The sequence below is a fragment of the Mesitornis unicolor genome, unplaced genomic scaffold, assembly GCF_000695765.1.
Source record: "Mesitornis unicolor isolate BGI_N332 unplaced genomic scaffold, ASM69576v1 scaffold15748, whole genome shotgun sequence".
Lineage (NCBI taxonomy): Eukaryota > Metazoa > Chordata > Aves > Mesitornithiformes > Mesitornithidae > Mesitornis > Mesitornis unicolor.
The window spans coordinates 68,894-75,348 of record NW_010201278.1 but is presented as its reverse complement, the minus strand read 5'-3'; positions in this window follow the sequence as shown (position 1 = coordinate 75,348).

Below are 6,455 nucleotides of genomic sequence, written 5' to 3'. Positions count from 1 at the left end.
CTGCTGCCCAGGGCTGGGAGGAGAACCTGGTCCATTTGATCGCTATGAGAGAGCATTTGTGGTGAAATAGTGGCAGGGAAAAATGTCTATTTGAGGCCCTCATCCTCTGAACAATCAGGGCAAGTCACTTGAGCTGGGCCAAAAAAAGCAGGGATGGAGCTGGGAAGTTCTCCTGGTCTCCAGGGCCTCAAGGAGACCCTGCAGAGGGAGCTTTCCTGACGCTGCCTTGGTTTGCTGAGCTCACCAAAACCAAGGAATGTTTTCATAAAGGGGGATTTTAAGCTTTCAAAGCTTATTTTTCCTTCTCAGGGGTAATGTAACTTGCCCTTTCATTGAGTGATCTCCAGGAAACCCTCCGTCCCAAAATAACATCCCTCATCCCAATGGGGCAGAGCAGGAGCTTGGACTGGGTCTGTGTTCCCAGGCGAGCTCCCTGCCCACAAATTGCTGGTGCCTCGCTCGGCACCTCGTCCTGCTGCAGGAACTGAACTTTTCCCCACAAAAAAACCCCAACAAATCCCATCTGTGCTTCTGCCACCCCCAGAGAACATCTGAAAATGTTGTATCTCCAAGGTCTCCTAGAGAGGTGTGGGGTCTCCTTCTCTGAAGACATCCAAACCCCTGGATGTGTTCCTGTGTGATCTTCTCTGGCTGACCCTGCTCTGGCAAGGGGTCAGACTGGGTGATCTCCAGAGGTCCCTTCCAACCCCAACCATGCTGCGATGCTGTGACCCTCTTTTTGTGGCAGCAAAGTGCCTGGAGGCAATAGGGACGGAGCAGATCCATACTGAGGGACTGTGAAAGGGACATGCTAAATCCTGTGGGATCCAGAAGATTAAAGAAGACGGAGGGGAGACACAGAAAAACCCATCCCCAGCCTGGAAATCCCATCCTGGTGTTTCTGGGAGATGTGAGAAGCCCGGCACACCATGAAGTTGGAGACTGACTTGATTGCAGTGTTGAAATAGCTGAGGACTTATTGATCAAGAAGTGCAGAAAGGGCAGAAGCAGCAGTAGCTGAGAGTGGTAACCTTCTTCCAAATTTAAATAAAAAACCCCAAAAAACTACCATTAACATGGGGAGAGCTCAGGGCCTCCTTCCTTCCAGAAGAAATGCAGCTGAGCAGCCAGCATTTGCTATAAGTGATGGGAGCCAGGAGACGCTTTTGGGCTGGGTGAGCCGTTCCAGCAGCTGCAGCAGCCCTTTGCCAAATGAAGCACGTCCAACCCATGCTGACAGCTTGTTCTGAGCTAAAGCAGGTTGGACTTGGGGCTTGGGGATGCGCAGATGGTTTTTTTTCTTAAAAGGCTCTTGTGGTTTGAGAAGATTTGCGTAGTTCGAGGTGGAGGATGTCTGGGAATTATCACCCACCCCCAGGGAGAGCTGAGATATCTGACTGAAATATGTTCTTGCAAATAAACTAAACCAGATTTCATCTAAATCACATTTGAGTCCACAGCGCAGTCCCTGACCCTTCTGCAGGATGTGGGCACTGTGATGGAGACTTTGCCAACAGCATCCTTCAAAGGACCCTATCAGCCACGTTAGCCCCTGGGGCAGCAGGACAAAGCCGCCACCAGAAATAAACATTCTTCCTGTTCACAGAAGAGCAGCCCCCTCCCACCGCAAGTGCACAGAAAGGTGCTGGAGATTTCTGGGGCTGTTTCACAAAACGGAAGCCAAGTTTCAGGTGCGATTTGGGCTATGCAGCCTCTGTTGCCCAGCCCTCAGCGAGCCCAGTTTTTGGGCTGCTTAGTCTTTTCTAAATGGGCAGGTCCCTTCAAGGTTGAGGAAGCTGACCACAATGCCTAGATGATTTTAGCTCAGTTTCTTAAGAAGAAAAGTTTGTGTAACCTCACACGACATCTTCCTTCCCTTTTCTCAAAGGTCCCAAATCTGTGGGCTGGTTTCTCTCCCACTCAGCAGTGTCTCAACTATTAGAAGACTGCCAGTCTTGCAAAGATACAGTTTGGGGCATAGCAGACTTCCTCAAATCCGCCTGCTTAGAGAATGAACTCAACCTGTAAGCAAAACCACCCAAGAAAACAGAATTTGTGGTCTCCCTGCCCTCTGCAAGTAACCTGCTGGATGGTGAAATTAATCAGGTTTGTGTTTAATTTACGGGTCCCCTGGGCAGGCAGACTGATATACCAAGCAGAGCTGAAAGATCACGGATGCTCAGGTGCTTCAGGCTGACACTTTGAGCCTGTAGAGCATCCATTGCACCTCTGCCTGGGGTGGCAACTTGCCTCTACCAGCTCTTCCTTCATCCCACTCTACTTTGACCAAAACTCATGGCCAAATAGACCCCAAGATCTGAGAGGTTCAGGGCAATCCCTAGAGATGTCCATGTTAACACCGGAGTAAACCAGCCAGGGACCTGCAGAAAGAGTTGCTCCATCCCCAGCGCTCTTAAGTGGATCTCTGCCCTTCACTTTGGCCTGGAGGGAGGTGGTGGTACCTCAGATGGATGGAGAAGTCCATAATGGAGAGGCACCAGGAGAATTACTGGGACAAATGGCTGGGTTTCTAAAATCAATAAGTTTTTCTTTATTTAAGGAAAGGGAACATAAAATCCAGAGTAAAGCTCAATGGGAGGGCACGGGAGCCTTGGGGATTTCTGCACATCCCATTGCCAGCTCCAGGGCACACAGCCCAGCCATGAGGGCCACCAGACCCTGGGAGCGGGGATCACCCCCTGAACCGGGCTTTCGGAAGGGTCTCCATGGAGGATGTAAAACCTCGGTGGGACATAGAGGATGGTGGGCAGGAGCTGCCCCAGGAGGTCCCAATGGAGGACGAGGGAACATTGCCATGTGAAGAAGTGATAGAAACACCTGGCTTGAGGCTTTGCTATTGCCCCTCCATTCTTCTGCTGGTCTGCTAGGGCCAGGGCGCTGCCCACCCTTTGGGCCATGCTCGTGGGCCTCCGCTAGCCACTGCGTGGCTACCTCAGCCCTGCTGGCGTTTTCAGTAGATATTTAGCTTTCAAGTTTGTTTGGGTTTGAGCCTGGGGCCCTTTTCCGTGACAAGGAAGGGCTCTGAACCAAAAAGCAAACAAAGGTGGAAATGTTTAAAGGCTCAAAAGACCAAAAAAAGATAAATAAAGGAAAATGTAAATAAAATATCTCAAGTTTTCCTTAACCCAGTCCTGCACTGCAGGGTTGGCCAAACAGTGTTTATCAGAGCCAGATCAGTGGATACTTGGAGCTGGAGAAGCTGAGGGCTTTCCTGGCCCAAAGAGACGAGGTCTGGCAGTGCCCTGCCTCAGTTTCCCCACATCTGCTCTCCACCTGGGAACCTGAAGCCACCGAGCACGGAAAGGCCACATCACCCTTGTAAGCCAGACTGGTTTAAAAGAGCAGAATAAATAAGAAACCCACTGAGGTACACTGTTCTGCCTCAGCTGGGGATCACTTCCTCAGGGCTGAGGAAAAAAAACCTGAAAAAAAGAAAACAGTGCTCTAATCCTTCCCCTCTACAGCAGAACAACAGATTACGGCTCATTTAGCGGTCCTGCTCCATGCAACTGTGTCCTGCGTATGTCTATTATTCCCATTATGCCCGAGTCTTCTGGTTAATATATTATTTTAATCAACTCAAAGGATTAAATGCCATTAAAGACCCAAGAGGACGGTCTTTTCCAGCTGCAAGGGGACAGCGCAGGGATGCTGAGGATGGCCCAGGGATGCTGAGGGATGGACCAGGAATATTCAGGGATGGACCAGAGATGCTGAGGATGGTCCAGAGATGCTGAGAATTGTGCAGGGATGACGCAGGGATGCTGAGGATGGGTATGTGCATGGCACCGTGACCTCTCAGGGCTGTGCTGGTTTTTGGGAAGAGAAATGCGGGTTATGAGGCAGCAGAAGACAAGGCTTTCCCCTCCATTTTGCTGGTAAAAGCAACAGTTCTGCAGGCCGAGTCTGCAGCGAACTGAGAAAAGAAGTAAGAGACAAGTAAACAGGAAGCTGTGTCGCAACCTTCCAGTCACCAAAGCTTCCCCAAGCTTGGCTCAGCCCCACAGACGCCGTCTGTCCCCAAGTGTCCCCAGGGATGTGGTGTCTGCGCTGGCTCCCGGCATGCTTGGCTCGCACCATCATTTTTTACCAGTGATTTTTGGAGCAGACAGAGTGACAGAACCACCCCAACATTTGTAACTTCTTTGTTTTTTCTGTAGAACTTGTATTTTTTTGTAAAGTCACACACAATGCAGCTGGGTTTCCAGCTTCTCCTCTGTGTACATGGAAATGTTTCATTTTACTTCACTGCTTTAATGAAGCAGCTCCAAACCTGAAGAAACCAAGCCAATGTTTCCCAATGGGCGTTCCCAAAATATTATTGTTCTTTCAATGCCTGGGGAGGATTTAACACAAAACCCTAGGGGAACAAAAAAAAACCTTTTAACGATCATTTTGCTGCTCCAGAGGAACTGCAGTCCCCAGCTCCCAGGTTGGAAGCAGTCCCAGTCTAAGTCACAGGAGCAAACCAGGCCAGAAAAGGACTTCTTGGCACTTCCCCGAGCACGTACTGAGCTCCTCAGAGTTATGATAAGGGCTTATATATATATATATGCCAAATATGTATTATAGTTGTATACGTCAAATACCTCCATGCTCATGTCCCTCCCACCCTCTTCCTCAATTTAGTGTTGTTCCTAACCCAACCTCCCAGCAAACCCCACTTTTGCAGACTTTGGAAAGCAAAAATGAAGCAAATATGTCCCTATATGACGGGATATATTTGTGTTTGCCAGGAGTAGTGAGGTCTTGGCACCAGGGACCTTTGCTGTAGGCAGCTCTGCAGGAGCTGAGGTCATCTGTCACGTAAACGAAGGACAAACCACCCTGTCTCCTGTCAAACAGAGCATTGGTTGGAGCCAATCACTAAAAAATCCACTGAATATTCTACCAAAAGCAATTATTTCCCCCTAAATATCTTCCCAAGTAACAACCAATGGGATGAGAGGAAATGGGCTCAAGTTGCACTAGGGGAGGGTTAGATTGGATATGAGGGGAAATTTCTTTACTGAAAGAGTGGTCAAGCACTGGAAGGGGCTGCCCAGGGCAGCGGTGGAGTCCCCATCCCTGGAGGGGTTCAAAAACCGTGTGGATGTGGCACTTGGGGACATGTTTAGTGACCATGGTGAGGTTGGGGTGACGGTTGGACTTGATGATCTTGGAGGGCTTTTCCAACCTTAACGATTCTGTGATTCTATGACATTATCTTTTTGATACAAAGGCAGGAGGGAGCATTCTGACCCAAAGAAATGAGTATTTTTTGTACAAGTCTCTGAGAAGGGGCTGCACGTTTCCTGGAGGAGGGATGCTCATAGCTCCCCTGTCCACCCCGTGTGCTCGCAGCCAAAATTACAGCTCGCAGTGGTCACCGTGACCTCCTGCACAGATGTACGGCCCACCAGTGATATGATCAGCAGCTCTGCGAGCTCTCTGCTAATTAGCAAGGTTTTGGATGACTAACTTGGAGAGAGCAGCTGTGGGGGTCACACATGTGCTCAGGATGAGCTCTGGGCCTGCCATGCTGAAGCATGGGCCCCTGCCTTGGGAGCTGGCAAAGCTTCTTATCTATCATACCCTATAAAAGAATGGCATGCATGAGCAAGCTGTGTGCAAGGTTTCCCATGTCATAGTAATAGATGGTCCTTCTGGTCGGAAAATTGGGAAACTCAAGTTAATGACCCGACAAGGCAGCGAGCAGAGCCCTGGTGCTTCATGCAGTGGTTGCTGAATGACTGAGGTCTGCCCATCCTGCCTTAACACCCCAAGCAGGCAATTATTTACCTTTAAAGCTGTTTCTCACAAGGCTAAACTGTCAGCGATCACTCTCTGTGTGTTTCTAGAGAGGCTCCACATGTGTCTTCCCGCCCGTTTCGGGAGTCTGGGCTGGCACCCACCAGTTGTACCTTTGGTTGGGTTGGCTGATGGGGCAAGTCCAGCCACAACCAACAAGGACATCTTTTTTTAAAGGGAATTTGTCAAAAATAGGTGAATGCTGGGACCTTGCAGGCGATGCTGACCAAGGCTGAGGGGAGGTTGAGCCCCTGAGGCTCCAAAATGCAGCCCAACTCCATCACTGAAGGCACCCACCATGATGGTCCCATCTCCACAGAGCACCCCCTCACCCTAGACAGCCAAAATCCACCACTTCCTGCTCTACCATACCCCACCAGTAACCCCCAGCCCCAGTTACCAGCACAGAGCAGCTTTTTTGGGCGGAGGAGAAGAAAATTCCATTTGCTTGCAGTCGTGTCTGCTCTCCATTGTCTGGAATAACTCAGCACCACCTGCGAATCATCCCATTTTCCACTCCCCCCGCGCCTGATTTTTGGAAAGCCCAGAGTCATCCCTGCGGTGGGAGGACGTGGCCTGGAGCCCAGCATCTGCACAAACACCAACTGGGGCCGTGTCCATTTTTTGGGAGGTTCAAAGGGGCT